Raw genomic sequence first — 17,350 nt, 5'->3', positions numbered from 1 at the left:
ATCTATCAGCAGTCCTTCTGAGAAATAGAAGATGAATGGACTAAATCTACTCCAGGGCTGACAAAAATCCTAGAGAAAAGTACCCTTCTTGCCAGCATGGAAGACTATATATCCTTCAACATGGAGGAATAAGAAAAGCTCACAAATTCATAATTTTTTTCTGGAAAAATTAAAGAATTTTCAAAGAAAATTTCTTAATCTGAAAAATTGCAGAAGTTGTTGAGTTTAGCTTTAGTTTAGCAATACTCTACTGCATAATTTAATTTGAAATGTAATTATTTCTTTCGTTCACTTTTCTGAAAAAACTGTTCCTATGTAACAGAAGATCTGTCAAAGTCCATTACTAGATTCCAGGTCCATCATATTTATGCATACTATTCTAACAGTCAAGGAGCCAGCATAATGTCAACCTCAAACCAGGACACATAACCACTACTAAGTTAGTATTCCAAACCTTTGTTTTAGGCATATGATTATCAAAAGTCAAGCTAAATCTCCTGCTTTCTGATTCAGTAGATTTCTTGTACAGCTGAAGATGTATTCTCAGCCAGACCTTTCACAGAATCACAGAATGGCTGAGATTGGAAGGGACCCCTGGAGGTCATCTGGTCCAACCTCTTCTTCCTGTTCAAGCAAGGCTACCTAGTGCTGCTTCCCAGGACCAGGATGAAGACTCCACAACCTCCTTGGGCAACCTGTGCCTGTTCTCAGTCACACAGTGAAAAAGTGCTTCCTGATGTTCCGATGTCAGCAACTGTGCCTCTGGTCCTGTCACTAGGCCCCACTGAAAAACAGCCAGGCTCCATCATCTTAACACCCTCCCTTCAGGTATTTATACACTTTGATACGATCCCCCATGAACCTTCTCTTCTCCAAGACCAACAGTCCCATCTACCTCAGCCTTCCCTTATAGGAGAAATGGCCCAGTCCCTTAATTATCTTAGTGGCCCTTTGGTGGGCTCCCTGTAGCAGTTCCACCTCTCTCTTGTACTGTGAAGCCCAGCACTGGGCACAGTACTTCAGGTGGGCCCTCACCAGTGCTGAGTAGAGGGGAAGGATCACCTCCCTCGACCTGCTGGCAACACTTCTCCTAATGCAGCTCGGACACCATTGACTTTCTTTGCTGCAAGAGGTCATTGCTGGCTCATGCTCTACTTGCTGTCCACCAGGGCTCCCAGATCCTTTCCAGCAAAGCTGCTTTTAAACTGGTTAGCCACTGGTACGTGGGATTATTTGTCCCCAGGTGTTGGACTTTGCATTTTCCTTTGTTGAAATGCATGAGGTTCCTGTCAGCCTATTTCTCCAGCCTGTCAGGGTCTCTCTGGATGGTAGCGCAACCCTAGTATGGCAAATATTCCTCCAGATCATTTTCCTGACCTGGGATTTCTTACAAGCACTTTTCCCCGCAGCTCACTCTCTCAGTTTCTGCCTGAAGGGAAGTTGAGTGTAGCAAGGGTGTGCTTGAAACCAAGATTCTCCAGGGGCCAATTCATCCTTTCACACCAAGTACTATATGTGTAGTCCTACAATATATTCAATGCAGGATAAAGTAATAATGTTTGAAATATTTTTGCATCTAGTGTGAACAAGCCAAACCCTTTTGAAACAGGTATAAATTTAGCAGAACTGGTGCAGCAAGCCCTTTTTGTTTTGGTTTGTTTTTTTAATGTGGCAGTGCAGAAATGCAGTTTATTGTAGAAGGTAAAATCTTGACAATTGAGGTCCTGTTGTCTCTTTAAGTCTATTGGACTTTGCACAGCGAGTTTCAGATGAAAATAGATATGCTTCAGCATTCTTGTTCAGTATGTCCCTTCTCCATAGTACCTTATTATTATTACAATTTAATGTAGTGGCACCTAACTGGCAGAGTCAGGTTATACTCCAGTGTGCTAAACAAATATAATAAATGACATGACAGTCCCTGCCACAATACATGGACTTCACCCTGACAGGGCTGGATCCAGTGAAGGAAAAAGCAATGATGTATTCTGACAAGATTCTGAAGGTATTTAAAACAGATGGAAAATCCTAGACTGTGTATGAATGTCCTCCTTCACCGTCTTGAATCAACATGAGGCAGCTTATTTCATACAGCTTGCTGTACAGAGCCAGACCAACAACATGGATTTCCATACCAAAGTCTCATGGACAAGTATGTAGATCTACACACTATGAGGCAGTGTAAAGACTTGCTCTCAGAGTATTTTACTTGCTTGGTCTTATACTTTTAGTGGCACTTCCTGGGGTTCACAGCTAAGCTGTCTGCCTTGTCCAGTTTCAAAGTCTGCCTAATGACAAACAGATGTGACCGGGTCACGCCAAACTTTTGGTTGCCTTTGGAAAACAGATACAGGAATTATGGCTGCAGAAACCGAAGGCCACTCTCTAGATTTGGAAGGAGAGAGTCCTTTCCTGGTCTGCTGAAAAAATAATCACGTTTCAGACTGCTATAGACTTTAAGCTGTGATTGTTATTTTCTACTCTGTAGAAATAAAACTTAAAAATGAACTGCTATAAAAAATCTTTAATTAATATGCACATGCCTTGCCCTACTAAGAGCCACAACATGCACAAGGACGTCCTCTCCTTCTGTCAACATGTATAGTCTGAAAACCCAGCCTGACACCAGTATACAAGACTTGCTCTGAATTTCTTCATATTTTCATGTTCGCGTTCTATGTAAGGTATCCAGCTGATCATGGACAGACGCCTTAGACTAAAAATGTGGGACATTATTTGTAACTGACTATCAGTGTGAAACACTACTATTTGTTAACATTAGGGAAAATATGTGTTTATGTCTTCATACTGATGCATTCGGTAAGTAAATATTACATAACATGATATTATATGCATTAACATTATATAAGACCATGAATCTTTAATAATTTTGCCTGCTTTGATACTGAAACAAAGAATTGCTATTATGAGCAAGAGCATAACACCTACATTTTTCACTGAAAAAACATTTTGCATAATGAATTCTCTAGGTTCTGCTATTGTTCAGTGAAGTACACTCCCATGCAGAGAACTGCAGGATGGAGATTTCAATAAGAAACTAAGTTAATTTGTGACAACAGTTAAGTACTATAAGAAAGGCATATGAAAAACATGGTGAAACTGTGTCTGAGCACCCTGTCTTTCAAAAAAATGAGGCTACAAGGAAATACAGTGTCTACTGGAATTCTGGATATGGTGATAGGCACTAGTGTAAAAACCCTACATTAGTCTTGTCAGTTATGTTAGTCTTACACAGGATAGAGTGTGCACACTCATATTCTAACAGATCTAGATACAGGTCTGGAAATGAAAATTAATCCCAGTTCTACTTTCTACTTCTTGTGCACGACATCCTTCCCCAATGAAACCAACACCATACATTTTTAATTGTTCGTAGTAGTTACAACGGGTTATAAACCTTAAACTTTGTACAGACCTTAAATGTCACCTATATTACTGAATGCAAAGTTAAACTAGCTTTCACAGATGAGAAATGCCTTTAGAATAGCAGTAGTGGAATTTATCCTACCAGATGAATTTCTGTTATCTGATTGCAAAATGAATCTATTTTTTTAAAAGAGTAAAGGGAAGGGACAGCCAGTCTGAGATTTACACCTGATTTGTGTTATAGTAATCTTTGAAATTAAGAAGTGTATCCTTGCATTTCATTAAATTCTGGCTAATGAGATAACTGTCTTCCCAAGGAGGGAGTGATGAAGTACTCATGCCATAAAGCATAAATTAATGCTGCAAGGTTAAACACTGGAACTAACTCATGTTTCAACAAAAGCCCCTACCAGCAGTTAAATTAACTGACATAAATACCATAAAATCTGTCTTTATTTTAGTCTCAGATGATGCTTCTTTTTACACCCCTGCTTTCAGTTTGTATAACTCATTTTTGCACATTATTGCATGCATCATTTGCCATTTAAAGAATCAGCTACAACTGAAAAAAAGATTTAAGGAATCAAATACTCAGGGAAAAGAACCTGTAGGTATGAGGAATACCCCTATCATACTGTATTTTGCCAGTACTCTTTAAAGAAAATACCACAATAGACAACCACAGTTCAAAGAAACAGTTAATTATGTTGAGAATAGAGGAAAGAAATCTACTTTTTCAGCTTTTTGATAGACATTTTGAAAAAAATGCTAAAGAAAACCTGTGGTGATAATAGGTTTGATATATATTCTGGCAAAAATTATATCACATTAATGAGGTGGCTTAAAGGGCTCATGCATTTTGTAGGAGGCATTTCAATGTATTAGTATAATTAGCAGTGATGAGAAAACTGTTTGGAACTGAATTACCTCTCACGAGTTCATTTGAGCTATATGAAATTACACCATGCAAGAAGGAAAATTATGGAGCCATCCAGAGAGAGTTCATGCCTGATTTGATCATAGCCACTAATTGGATGATCATTTTCGTAAAGCTTTTCAAATGGTTGACAGTTTCTGCCTCTCATTTTTTTAATGGACTAGCTCTTTATTTCTTGCACTAAGCAACCAAACATACATTTGTTCAAGATTTTGGTGTTTCTACAGGGACCTACAGGTGTAATTGTCACAATCTGAGCAACCTTTGTCCCCTAATTAGCTGCTTTTTGGGGACCCCTGATGGGAGTTGCTGTTCTTGTTAACAATCTTAGAGAATACCTGATGAGTAAGACTCTCCAAAGTCTGATGCATGTCAGCAGACACCATATGACAGCAATTTAATGAAGTTAAAAACTGACCTGATTCTGATGGCTGGAGAAGCATCTGTGTTGTATAGCTTTTGATTTCTGTTGGTCTTTTTTTTTTTTAACGTGAATTGGGTGTTCTGGTGAAGGATAACAGAAAGGTGAAGGATATGGGAAGGAAAGCTTATTAATGGAAATACTTTATGAGCTCTCTTTCTGTCCTTCCTAATATCCAGTAACACTGAGCAAATTGAAATGGTGCTAACCTTCTTCATATATTTTAAATGAGATGCCTAATATATAAAATACTTGATTTGGGAGCTGTTAAACATTTAACTCAGATCTGTTTTACTGGTTTTTTAATAAGACTCTTAGCAGTTTTTCTGTTTTTTTTTTTTTTTAACTATCCTTTCCCTTTATTTAATGCAAACATTTTGCAGTAAGCTTTAGACTTAGTGTCACCCTAAGTGTAAATTATTACTTAAGTAAAGGACTTTCCACAAATAATACAGCTGGTTTGCAAAGTCAGGAAGGAAAATAAGAAGAAGGACTGTCCAGTTTCTTAAAAGAAAAATGGAACAATAAGCTGAAGAATACTTTATTTCAATGATAAGGTATGATTTGCTGTGGACATCCCTTCTGAAGTAAACAAGTTCACATATAGTGTTTGTGTGGACTGTTCTTGGGAAATTTTTTTGCAGCCTCTTATAGGAACCGAGGCTCTTTCTGACATTCTCTGCTAAAAATTTTCCTAGGCCCTCTAGCAATCACTTATGAAGGCAACACTGGCATTTATTTTGATGCTGTTAGTAGATAAATATAGACTTAAGCAAAAATGTTATCATCACATAGAATATTCTATTTTCATATAGCTCTCATGTTTTATCAGACTTTACATAAAGATATACAAAGTGTCATTTAATACTTCTAAACTTTATCACATTCACTGAAGTTTCCTGCAGTGAAGAGATGTCTTCACAAAAAATCTGAAGTCTCAAAGAAATCCCTAGTAAAACAGTGGTTCATAAATGTCTTGAGTCACAGTTTGAAACACGTTTACAAAAATTTTTAGTAAGAGTCTGGTTAGCAGGTTACAGATAGCAATCATACAAAAGTTTAGATTTACCACAGTGTGCAGTCACAGCCTAGAAGGTCAACAGTATCCTGGGCTGCATCAAAAGATGCGTGGCCAGCAGTTCAAGGGAGGTGATTCTGCCCCTCTACTCTGTTCTGGTGAGACCTCACCTGGAGTACTGCATCCAGCTCTGGAGTCTTCAACATGGGAAAGACACGGACCTGTTGGAGTGGGTCTAGAGGAAAAATGAACAGAGGGATGGAACACTTCTCCAATGAGGAAAGGCTGAGAGAAAGCTCTGGGGAGACCTTATTGTGGCCTTTCAGTACTTAGAGGGGGTTTATAAGAAAGATGGGGACAAACTTTTTAGCAGGGCCTGAGGCGATAGGTCAAGGGATAATGGGTTTAAACTAAAAGAGGATAGATTTAGACTAGACATAAGGAAGAAATTATGATGAGGGTGGTGAAACACTTGCACAGGTTGCTCAGAGAGGTGGTAGGTACCCCATTCCTGGAAACATTCAAGGTAAGGTTGGACATGGCTCTGAGCAACGTGATCTTATTGAAGATGACCCTGCTTAATGCAAGGGCATTGGACTAGATGACCTTTAAAAATCCCTTCCAACCCAAACTATTCTATGATTCTATGAATCAATACATGAAGAGCATACATGTTCAGAAGCATGTTTGAAGAGCATATACATTGCTAGTGCTCTCACAGCAAATAGAGCAACATCTGGTAGTGCAAATGCCTTAGTTTATGTTGTTCCTCCCTCTAACCCAGCAGACAATTGTTCTAGCAACGCACTTCATAATCCTTTGGTCACTTTAATGTTGAATGTCACATGGAAGACAAATGCAGCATGCCCTTTTATATCTCATAATAATTAATACAGGGAATTCACAAAAATTAGAAATATGGAAAAGTACTATTAAATCACTGAGGTCAAATGCAGTGTAGAGCCCTCATTTCCAAATGAAATCATACTCTTAAAGGACACATGTCAATGGTAATAATATTATAAGAATGTTCATTTAAGTAACTTTCTAGAGGGTGTTATCAATGTAAAGTAAAATTATTGTCAATGATAAAAGATTATTTTTTTTAACTGCAACCTCATAGTAAGGTAGGCAATTTTATCCATTATGCGGCAATTAATCAAATAATATTAATATCATGGAGTCTTACAGAAACTTGGCAACATGATACAATTGCTCCAAAAAGCCACTTACAGATTATTTCCACTTCATAGCCTACCCCCCCATAGACATTCATGTCACTTCTTCACTGCAGCTGGTTTGGGTTAATTTTTCAGATGGAAGAATCATATGTCTTTTTGTACATGAAACTGATTGTTTTTGCTGAGGAAACTTTCAACTACCTGAGGGTACAGAACAATGTTGCTTTGCAGATACACTGTGGAAGAAAAAAATCAGCTGAATCAAACAGAATGTTGAAGCTAAGGTTTCCTAATGGGAGAGGTTTATATATTAAGCAAAGCAAACAAAAGAGGTTTATTTCATTAAGATGAAATTTTAATGTTTATTTCATTAAGATGTTTATTTCATTAAGAAATTAAAGCTGGCAGGTCTTCAGTTTGATCATCTTTGTATTGGTGCAAACTCAGTTTCTGTAAGTTCTATTACTTCAGTTTTTATAAGAATTCTCCAGATATTTTTGCTCATCAATCTCATTCTGAATGTCTCAAATACTGTGTACACATAAGCAGTTTGGGAAAGAATTGTCATTGCTTTATATTTTGTAACCCTGGCTGTTTGTTCTTACAGAGAAAACATACTACAATGATAATGAAGGTAATAATTCGAAAAGCAATGAGACAGAGCAAGGATTACAAAAGCAGCAGGCTCAGACAGTGAAACTTCAGAACCTTGTTTATAAGTGACTTGATATGTCAAAGTGTAAAACGCACACAGAAATCAAAGTTAGGGAAGGCTTGTTTATTTCTGAGGAACTGTTTAAATTCTTCTCAACTTCCATACTGTGAAGATGGTGTCATTGTCTCAGGAATGGACTTAACGCAACCTTTGTAGTCTTTTGGGGAGATAAAATGAAATCGATAGGCAGAAGTGGGGCAGAGGCCTCAGGTGTAAATGATATAACTATATATAGATATAGTTATAATATAGATATAATATAGATTCAAATGGGATAGAATCGTGGCCAGGAAAGAACCATATAGTTTGGGCAATTTAGCACATCATTTCTCTGAAGTATATATTGCCCATGCCATTTCCGCCAATGAGAGTTAAAGTACTGTAATTCCCTTTAAAGGCTAAAAGTCAACACACACACATTTGTTGGAAGATATATAAACAAATCCGACACTGGAAATACAGTCCCTATAATCTATTAACTGGAACTCTCTAATTTTTTTGAAATAGTAGAACTCCCCAAGAACAACAGTACAGCCACTGCATATGTGTAAAGTACACCATCCCTTGTCCAGGATTTGTTCTTTGTTGGACTTCTGGCTAGCACTAAAATCTGCACAGTAGTATTTAAGTAATATTTTAAAATTTATTGCTCAGAATGTGTTATCTAGAGATTATGAATACAAATATGTTTTAAAAGATATTTAACTTTTAGCCTTTACTTATTATTCATAACAATGAGCTTCTGTTTCACTATTTTCACCAGAAATGCAAGTTCTAGCATTGTTATCATCACAACTCTAAGGAATGCAGAAATTAATAGGAATGAGATGGTAAATGGCCCTCAGAACCAATCTGTCAGACTTCAAGTCATTTTATTTATGGGAGATCTTTAAATAAACCAGAGAAAATAGCATCTTGCTCCCTGGGAATATCTTTCTTTAACTGAGAAAATTATTTGCCTTTTTTTTTTAATCATCGTATTTAATGGGGGTTGGAGGGTAGAAACAGATTCCTTAAAGTCAGCAGTAACTCAAAGAAATATTCCTGAGAAAGACTTCAAGCAATTCCCTAAGCAGCCTGACCCAGGATATTAGCCCTGAAGGCTTTTGCACAGCCACCAGTTTCACCACTAGTGAAGACAGCTACACTTCCAGATGTTGATGTTGGAAAAAATCTGTTCCCAAGACTCAGCATCTGCTTCCTGAAATCAGCTAAGTCTTCTGTGAATTGGTAAGAATATTCAGCAGAAGAAAACAAAGAAGAATATTGCTTTATATAGAATAAAAAACCCCACAGCACTGGAGTTTCTACAGCTTCCTTTCAATGACAAAACTCAGTTCAATATGAGAAAGGCAAAAGACCTTTGAAACTTACAAAGAATGTCAACTTAACAGGTATTAAAACATGAGTACACAAATTAGGCCAAGAAAACCTCAAAGACATAGTTGTATACTTTGCAGGTGCTTTTTACAACTTAAAAGCTGCATTTGAAAACTCAGAATTACTGAATATATGGGATATTTTGCTAAAGAAATACCCTTTCGTTTTTTAAGGTTAGGCATTTTGAAACCTTATTGAAGTGAAGAGGTGGGCAAAATGGGTATGTTCATTTTCTGGTCAGGAAATTTATTGGATAGCTATTACCTGTTCCCAGCCACTGGTCAATTTTATAAACCAGGGACTTTACTGTTTTTCTAAATAATCAGCAAGTGAATTCATTTGGCCTGATTTTACATATAGAAAATGGCATATCACTACTTTTTTCCAAAGATTCTGCTACTGGAGGCATTATATTATCAAGTTTAATGTCTTTCTCACAGAAAGGTGTATTATATTTGGAATACTAATCAGAGGGGAAAAAAATCATGCATCACATTATTTTTAGCCCAGCCGGTGAAATCTCAAAAATTTGTGAAATCTAATTCACACAGCATACAAAGTCAAAAATGATAAAAGACAACATTCATCCCCATTAATAGCTCCAGTGCCTTCAATGGAATTACAGCAAGAACAAATTTGGCCCAGTCTCCTTGGCACGACAGACTGTTCACATGTGCTGCAGAACGCCTTCTGGGTCTGTGCCAGTCTCTTTTTTTTTTTTTTTTAAATGTGGTTCAGGGTTTCAGGGTATTAAATCTGGGTTTGCCATTAGTTCCCTGAGTGGTTTTTGGTTGAATAACTCATCATTTAATTTTGCCTCTGTGTGCCTGAGAATGTAAAGACTGGAAGGGTCATTGTATGCAAAGCTAAAGAGATCCTCAGCATTTGTGTTTGTGTTCCTGTCCTGAAGGTCTCTTTGATTGCCAGCCACCTTGGCAGAGCATGTCATGATCACGGAAATTTCTTTTCTTTCTTGCAAGGACACAACTTTAGGTGATGAGTTGGCTCAGTCAAATTTTTGGGCAGGCAGCAATTTGGGGCTGTTGCCGTCTTTTTTTTTTTTTTTTTTAATGTAGAAAAGAAGATTAAAATAAGGAAATAAGAAGAGAAGGATTTCCTCATGTGATCAGGTGTCTTTTTTACACATTAATAATAATTTTCTTCTGAGGCAAAAAAAAAAAGGAAACAGTGCCTATTTTTAATTGCTTGCAAATACCATATTCTAGCAGTTTGAGTGTTGGAATTCATGGCACCTGTAAACATGTTTTCAGAAGCTTAATCCACATGAAGAAACAACTGTGGTCTTCTTAATACAGGTGTTGTATGAACTTGCTCATAATATTCCAGAGCCACTTCTGAAAAAAATCTCAAAATTTCTTCTGTAACAGAAAGAAAGAAGATTTTGCCTTTTCATCTCATACAGTTTGTTTGCCCTTTCTATAAAGCCTCTGCTCAGAATCATGTTAGATATTCTAGAACTGTTACTGATTTATGGGCAAAACTTCTTTATTTATCCTATTTCAATGTTTTTATGTTAACAGAAACGCCAAACTGTTGATCAATGACCGTAAAAAATTGACCATGATTCCCAGAGTTTGACTTATCAAACTGTGGTTAGCTCTCAATGTTGACATAATATTGAGTAATGCCAGGATCTAGTCAAGAGGGAAAAAAAATTGAAAAAATTGCACACTTCTAAACCTACATTATAGTTTCTTTAGATATTATTATCCTATAATTGAGTAGTGGCCATTCTTACATAAGCCCAGATTCAAAGATTACTCAAATCAATTTTATTTCTGTCAATTTTCATACACTTTAGAAAAAGCCTGTAAGTAGTCAAACCTTTATCATACATTTTTTAGTAGAAGTTAGTTTTATATGCTACCCACTTTTTTTTTCCCCAAGGTTTTCAAGGTTTATTCAAGTAAAAAAGAGTCTTTTTGCTAACATGTATTAGGTACAGCCAAGAATCAACTCTTACCTACTACAACTGCATGTTAAAAACCCTATTCAGTTTAAAGCTACAGGGAAAGCAATTAACTGTAACATACACCACAGCTTCTCTAAAAGAAACAAACTACCTTCTGTGAATTAGTGTCCTTGAAGATGCGTAATTTGACTGTGCATCATACTTAAGCTGATGTTTATATGTGTGTCTCACTTTGTCCTTTGCTTACCATGTATAACCACATCTGCACTATGGGGTGTTTCCTTTTAAAACAGGAATATATAGTGGGATATCTTTGAAGCCTCATTTCATGTAAATTTAATTATTAAATTTATTTATAATTTTTAATATATTAATTGTATAGTGCTATATGACAACATTTTAATGTTTTTGGCTCTTGATTAATAGCATGCATTCTCAAAGTTACTTCTGGTGAGGTGTACCTCTGAAAGCTCCAAAATAAAAAGGTCTAGTGCCAATGTAATAGAAAATAACTGCATTCCATTGACAAGCTTGTTTTAGAGCTCTTCTTCCTTTTGGCAGAACATTGTTGCATAAAATATCAAACAATCTGATTGTGTATGAAAATCGGGTTGCATTTAATCTTAAGACACGTTTCACTCATTGTTCTGTCAATTCAAAGGCTCACCATAGCGTCACCAAAGGAAACACATAGTGGCATTTCCATTTAGGATTGCGAATGCTGGATATGACAGTACATTGCTATATGCAGTTTATGATACAGTTGCCCTGTTTGTAACTTCTCTACACTTCCCTGCTTTTGCACTGGAAGGTGCTATTTTCTGTTAAAAAACATTTTACAATGTCTCTGTTGCTTAGAATAAATTATAAAAGCAATACTGGGAATTATCTAAACAATTTTAAGTTCTTGGGAAAAAAAAAAAGTGTTTTCAATTTGTGATCACAATGAAGTAATATTGTCACTCAAAGTCTCTGACATTGGACTGGGTGAGGGAGCTTCTTGTTTTGCTTCCCAGATTCCTCTCCAAAAAACCATGGACGTTGCTAAGACTGGCCACAGCTTCCACCTCATACATTTGACCAGAGGAACTTCCACTCAACATTACTTCTATTATATGACAAAGAAGATTTACAAAGCTAAGCATTATCCAGTTTTAGTCATGTAGGCAAATATGTGCCTTCCAAATTTTGATTGATTTTTCTCTAGAAGTATATCTATGAGTGACCTTTGGCTGTTTCCTGATGTGATGTATACTTGTTTCACTTGATTTGTTCCATAAGACTTCAGAATACCTGCCTAGCTGAATATTTTTTTGTACTTTTGCAAGTTTTGGGTAGTATCTAAATCAATCTTCCAATATTTGCACTGAAAAACAGGAACTTCCTGATATATCCTCCAACATAAGCATCCCTGTTTTAGCCTTCCCTTGACTCATCACGAGGGCCTTTTCAGTCTTCTTTCACTGTAAAGGAAAGCAGATCTCCTTCATGGTACAGCGATGCATCACGAGAAAGCTATTTCTTCACAGGCCCATGTTCAAACTCACCTTCTGCCCCTTTTTTCCACTTTCTTTTCTGTCTTGTTACTCCCACAAGCTGCTCTTCAGAGAGCTCTCCTCTATGATGGAGAATTTTCCATTCATTCTCTAAACAGATTCCCAGCAATTGCTTCCATGAAATAACTGTACACGTACATATGTACATACATAAAGGAAATTCTAAATCTTTAAAAATTACTACTTTATTTACTAATGTTATTCAATGTTTTTTATTCCTTCATAGTTAAATGATGACCTTTAATCAAATAAAAAGTGTGCTTATGAATGGAGTTTCAGTGTCATGGAAAAGACTTCCCTCTTTGTTTTCCACAGCAATAGTAGCAGGGCTTTTTTTTCAGTCTCTTCACTTGGAAAAGACACCATTACCTAATGAGAGGGCACTGACAAGAATTCCACATTCCTACTGCTAACTGAAATCTGCCAAGACTGGCTTGCTTCTTCGCTATATTTTCTCTGCCAGAATTTTCCTGATTCTTTTTCCAATTCTTCATGAATCTATGGTGAGAACAAATGCAGAAAAAGCAGCATAAGGAAGACGCTTCAGCCTTGCTAAGATTTGGCTTAATTATCATGAGTTTTCCTTTTTTTCATTCACCCTCCTGCTCCTTCTCCCCAAAAGTACAAGTTTTGGGTTTTGAATATCTTTCTGTCTTGGAAAATATTTCAGATCAGTTTCAAGCTCCTCATATCAGTCGTAAGAATTAGAAACTTTCTTTTTGTTTCTTGTACTGAAAATTGACTTCTTCAGGCCACTTCTTCAAGCTTAAGTGATGCTCTCCACACTGGAGCTCAGTTGCAGCAACTGTAGAGACTGTGGGTTTAGCAGAACTCTGATGTTTTACAATGCTAATATTTAACATCTGCATGTTAGCAGTGCTGAAAATACAGAGCCTACTCAGACTGGGGACTACAGCCTACCCAGACTGGGACCAAGTGAAAGGCTTCTGTGAAAGACATAACAACTTTTGAGACTGAAGCAATTTCATGTAACCCTAACCCTCTGCAATGTTACCTACATAGAAAGGTACAATAATAAAATTAAGTCACACACTTTTAAAAAACGAACATGTTCCCTGTGTTCAAGGTCTGTTAATTTTTCATTTCAGAGAAAGTATTTTTAATTGTTAGAAATACAAACGAAAGTCATGGGAGTAGAACAGTAGCAGAGTCCCCGGAGACATCTAAATGACGGGGAGATAAAGTATTACTTGTACTGAATATTCTCAGTTCACTTGGAAGACAAGGACCACATACTCAACCTATATAAATAAGCATAATTCAAATTAAGTCAGTGGTGCTACCACCATTTATACCAGCCACAGTTGTAGCTCAAGATACATTCCCCAATTTGTTTATCATATACAGATAAAGCCTCCTAATGTGCATTTGAAACAGGAGGTAAAAATCAATAGACACTGTGACACTAACTACACACAAACACTGATAATACAATATATTTCTTTTTTCTGCCTGGAAGCACTTAAGAGAAAAAGGAAAGCACTTAAGAATATTAATCATTTGTGGACCATTTCATTACACTGCAAATGTTATGGTGAAGTGACGTGTGAGTAGCTTGAAACTATTGCATATTATACAATGATTTACCATAACTGCTTATATTCTATTTCATTACTCTCTGCTTTCATAAGCATACATTTTTAAAAGGTTTACAGTGTTTGATTTGTATTTAAAAGTAAAATCAAAACAAAGCATATGTCTCATTGTATTTGCATGTCAACTGTACTATCACAGCAGAAAGATTTGTGCCCAATGTTTACTCTATGGTGTCACATGCTACTTAAACTTACAACATCATGCGCATTTAGCTGCCAGAATCAGTCCTTTTTCTCTAGGTGCCATTGCCACAGAAGTACAACAGCAGGAGCTTCAGCTATGTCTCAGGCTAACATATTCCAATAAATAGTAATACTCCAATACGATGGGTGTCATTCTTATCTGAAATTTAGGTTGCATCTCCATGGGGAATATGTAATGACACTGATATTCTGGTTTTACCTATACTTTTGATAACAACAGTGAGAACACACATTTCAAGCACAGTTATTGCTACTAAGGCTCATTTTTTTTATTCTGGAAGAGAGAAAGCAGAAATCTAGGCATCCACATCAAGCAATGTTTGCATAAAGTATCTGATCATTTCATGATCACCTTCACAGCCGTTCCATGCCTGCCTTGTGATTACTTGTCTGCCATGTCCTAGCAGTTTGGTCAGAGCCACTGCTTTGACTCAGAAAATCCCACACAAATTTAACGCACAGAAGATTTCGAAGTGAGATAAGAAAGGTAAAACTCTAGGATGGCACTCCTATGTCTAATCAAAGTAATAAGTTAGCATCAGCTTGCTATACTAGACAACAAAGAAAATATTTTCCCTGGAGAAAATGCTGACTTTAGACAGTTGGGGCTCATGCACTTATTTATGTTGCTACAAATCCAGTTCATGAGGTATCTTTATCTTGTGCACTGCTTTCCAGCTTACCCCTGTTGGATGCCAGTTCTGTGTCCACACTATTAAACAGACATTCATCAGTGAGGAAATGACTCCCCACACTAAAGAGTAATCAACAGAGAGCTGGAAATATTCCCTCTTTTTCTTCTGTGCTCCTCGATTTCAATTAGGAACAGTACCTGGAAAGATGTATGGGAGTAGACTATTCAGGGGTTTTGCCAGGAAACCAAGGAAGTTGCACACATTAATACAATTACCAAATATCCTTTTGTGTTCTTTAGCACATTTGGAGTCAGTATCAATAGTGCTACAACATCTGCTGGTTCAAACCCAGCTCAATGTGTCAGGAGTGATGGCAAATGCAAGGAGGAGTCAGTACTACTTTTTTTTAAAAATTGTGTTGAAAAGAATACTGTGCATACAGGAATGCAATAATCATGCAGCTGAGAAATACCCCACGCACAAGAAGTGGGCAAGAAGTAAAACAGTGCTGTAGCACAATTTTAAAGAAGTGGGAAGTGATTTGTGTTCTTTCTTTTGTTCAGCCCTTCAGTTTCAGCACCTAGAAACCCTTAAAGGTGAGTGATGAAGTAATGCTACTGAGCTTCTGGTATCAAAACTGAGTGAAAGAGTAGGATTTCTGAATTGTTTCCCCACCTAAGCTGATACTTAGAAGGTAGCTGATTTGGGATACAAGTCTCTGAAGAACTGAATTCTCTTGTTGTGTTTCACCTTTGGTATTTAAAATAAACATTCCTCATTTATATGTGGCATTCCACCACTGCTGTTAACAGAGGTATAAAAATCAGTGGCAGAAATGCAATGATCTGAATTTTAAAAGCCTACTGTAGTAAGGGTAGGATTTTGCACAATGTCGTATACCTAAATATAAAATAATTGTCGTTTCAGTTCAATTACACAGCTTTTCAGTCTAAAAGAGTGCAACATCCACAGGAACCAAGCAAAACACTTATTTTCTGTATCTGAAGGTCAGGTTAAAAATCCTGACTGCCATTATTTTTTATTTTAAATACCTCCTTGCCCCCCAAAAACCTCTCAATCAAACAATAATTATTGCACATTTGTGAAGTTTTTATTGCTCAAAATCTTATTTACATTTCATTATGGTGAACATGAGCAGCTCCTTGAATGAACGCTCTCTGAGATTCCTTTAGATTATATTTCATAGGCATTTTTAAAACAGTAGTGAGATAGTTTCAACATCTGTTATTTTGCCCAATCCATTGTAGACTGTTGAATGAATGGGGTGCATGACAGCAGAAAGCCAAGGTGACAGGCTTAGATTAAACTAATACACCAACAATAGTATAATTAGTCAAGTACTAACAGAAAACCACACTTGTATTGAAACCTAGAAAAAGCTGAAAGTAAAAGGAAATCCCATAACAATGCATTGGTTTGATAATAGCAAAGAATGATTTAATGAAAGAATAAACATTCAACATGCATTCACATTTCATGTGAAGTGCTCTTGGCTGTTAAGAGTCAAGAGCTCTTCACATGAAAGTAACATGTTTCTAACTCTTTCAGAGATGATCAACTGAAGGAGCCTTATTAATAGCTATACAGGGCTGTTGCATTGTCCTTCTGAGTCATCTATCCACTTGAATTATTCTCAATTGACATATAAGTCTGCATTTCCCTGCTGTTGCATTAACCAGTTTGAACACAATAGGTCAGATGCTTAGCTGGTGAGAAGCAGAGGCCAGTTTACACCAGCTAAAGAACTGGCCCATAACATTCTAAAGCTTTTATTTTGTTAACTGTAAGTATAGAGTTATTTAAATACAATTCACTCTCCTGGTATAAATTTTAATGCTATCTACTGTTCCCTCTCAATGCTGAAAACGCTTTCATATGAGTGCGAAATAAATGCCACAGAAGGACTGTGTGAAGTAATAAACATGATACATTTTACCTGTAACAGAAGGTACCCCATAGAGAATTTTGTCAGAAATGCATCAACAGTGAGATGACAAGAAAGAGCTTCCCAGAAACCCATCACAAAAGGGGCAAACAGTTAGCAGCCCTTTGCAAACCTTCGCTCTTTATATTCCCCAAGACAACTTCTCACAGATTAGTATGCCACTATATGATAAGAAAGTGACAGTTAGGTACATTTATGCCCATTAATTCTGATTTTTGATGCTTTCTTATCAGCACTGGCTTTCAGTTCTTTTTTCTCATATGGTTAGTTTTAAGTATCATGCATCAAGGGCCAGTTTTTCATCTATTAGACTTCACCTTATAACACTAACTTCATCCAAGCATCATCAAGCAACACCTGTTTGCTCTCATCATAAGAAAGAGATACCAGATATGCAGTAC

The sequence above is a fragment of the Calidris pugnax genome, unplaced genomic scaffold (genome assembly GCF_001431845.1).
Source record: "Calidris pugnax isolate Ruff unplaced genomic scaffold, ASM143184v1 scaffold56, whole genome shotgun sequence".
Classification (NCBI taxonomy): Eukaryota; Metazoa; Chordata; class Aves; order Charadriiformes; family Scolopacidae; genus Calidris; species Calidris pugnax.
The sequence above is the reverse complement of the archived record's forward strand: the minus strand, read 5'-3'. Positions refer to the sequence as shown.